The 2,106-nt window shown below is 30.7% G+C and overlaps 2 protein-coding genes across 3 annotated transcripts in view; one reads left to right on the top strand and one right to left on the bottom strand.

Moving 5' to 3' along the window:
- The window catches only part of LOC105272254 (putative gustatory receptor 28b), a 50,794-nt gene that overhangs the window by 26,428 nt on the left and 22,260 nt on the right, over positions 1-2,106 (bottom strand). The window lies entirely within an intron of this gene.
- ck (myosin-VIIa ck) overlaps positions 146-2,106 on the top strand; it is a 15,850-nt gene continuing 13,889 nt past the window's right edge. The window contains exon 1 of the mRNA XM_011314282.1: positions 146-537. The gene's annotated coding sequence lies outside the window, so the exon portion shown is untranslated. The remainder of the gene's footprint in view (positions 538-2,106) is intronic.

The raw sequence follows: 2,106 nt of genomic DNA on the forward strand, positions 1-2,106 counted from the left end.
CCCATTCCCCTCCACCCAGGGCACCCATCCCCCCCTCGGTGAACCCCCCTGTACTTCCGAGTGGTTCCGAGCTAAACCGAACGAACGTGTTAATGTGCCGGTTACCGATGTACCCCGGGACAGCACCAGTACCTGTCCTGTTTTTACCTGTTGGCGTGTTCCACCGATCGCATCCCCAGGTCGACCGATCCGCCAATACATTACAAATTTCACATCCAAAATTCACCCACCACCCCACAAATCTCCCCACCCCCCCACCAATCGCCGTAAATAAAAAAAAAAGAAAGAAAAAAAAAAAGTGATAACCCGATATCGAAAGAGATCGCATTGAACTCTCACATTATATTCTACATGTCCACGTCGTCAAGTTCATGCCCCCGGAATGACTCGGTACGGAGAATTAAAGTGAAAATCGTTATTCAGTGAGAGAAATCGGTTAATACGTGGGTTATCAATGATTTTAATGGTGATTTGAACAAGTGGATATCGATAGTGAACAATTATTTATTAATTATATCGAGGAATACAGTCCACAAGGTATGCAGCTTTTTTTTTTTCTTTTCTCTCTTCTATTTTATGAGTTTGCATGACGATTTTTCGCTCACTGCAATTTTTCATGACTATCTTACGATGCGAATTATCCGGCGAATTGTCAGAGGTGATTCAATTGTCAATGGAGATTATCTTGTTTGTAAACAAGTTAATTAGGTGATTGATTACGTACGAGTTATTTTATTGTGGAAATCAGTCAGGGGGTATGATTACCGATGGAAGCCAGCGCGAAGCATTTTTATCATTGCCACCTGTTTTTTTTTTTTTTTAGAATTTTCGCGTGACTGGTACACCAAAATTTGGGGTTTTGAAAAATATATTTGAATCCTCGAGTGATCCAATTGATTTTTAAATATTTAATACATGATATATTCATGTTTTCAAAATTTTTAAATGGCATTTCAATTTAAAAAATTCATTTTTTGAAAAAAATATATGTAACAACATTTTAGATAGACCCAATTTATATTGAATCAATTCCACAGAATATAATATATTATAATATAGATATCAATTTCTAAAAGTTTATAAATAAAAAATAGTATGCAATGCTCTTTGTTTATTGAATTAGAATTGAACGGTGAAAATATTGATGTATATAATTTAATATATTTTATTCGTTTCTGTCTATCGAGTGATTTAGTAATTAAATGGAATTTCAAATTGGACCGTTAATATTATCATATTTTAGGAAGACCAACGGTCCAGGAATTCCAGAGAATAATTTTTCAATTCCAATGATTTTTACATTCCCCCAAAAAAAAGTGAAACCAATTTTATTCTCTCTTCCTAAAATCCAAATTAAAATTTCTAATAAAAAAGATTGAATTAAAAAAAAATCACCATCTCTTGGCTATCAATTCCCCAATCATAAAAAAAATCATAAAAACACTATTAATTATTTTAAAAATCACAAAAACTCATTACTCCCCCTCATTACCCATCAATTTTAATCAATAAATTTCGTAAAACAATTCAACACTTGGAAAATATACCGAACAAATGAAAAATGTAAATTCCCTTCCGCATGATTATTTCAACAGCAATAAAAAAAAAAAAACAATGACAGACATTGCAATAAAAATATTATCATAAAGATACCACCGGGAAAAAACCAAAAGTAAAATTTAAACAAATAAAAACCTAAAGATTTAATTTTTCCACGTCAAATAAATTTTTCAAATAATTTCCTCCATCTTCACATATCAATATATATATTAAATATATCTCCTCATATATTATATTATATAATATACATATAACATGCATTAAATCCAAAATATATACATAATATATATATATTTTTATTTAAAATGAATGGTATATAAATATTTATTATAGATATGTGCAATATATTAATTATTATTATTATTGAATTTGTGAAAGAAATAAAATTAAAAAAAAATATATCACATATATGAGGCCATATACTCAATACATCCATATGACACATATGTTTTCAACTTTTTGGCGTTACATTATTTCCCATGGGGGCACCGTTCCAGACAGGTAGATGACACCTGCCAGTTTTTCTCGTTTTCATTTTTTTTTTTT

This window comes from Fopius arisanus, unplaced genomic scaffold (genome assembly GCF_000806365.1).
Source record: "Fopius arisanus strain USDA-PBARC FA_bdor unplaced genomic scaffold, ASM80636v1 scaffold00152, whole genome shotgun sequence".
Lineage (NCBI taxonomy): Eukaryota > Metazoa > Arthropoda > Insecta > Hymenoptera > Braconidae > Fopius > Fopius arisanus.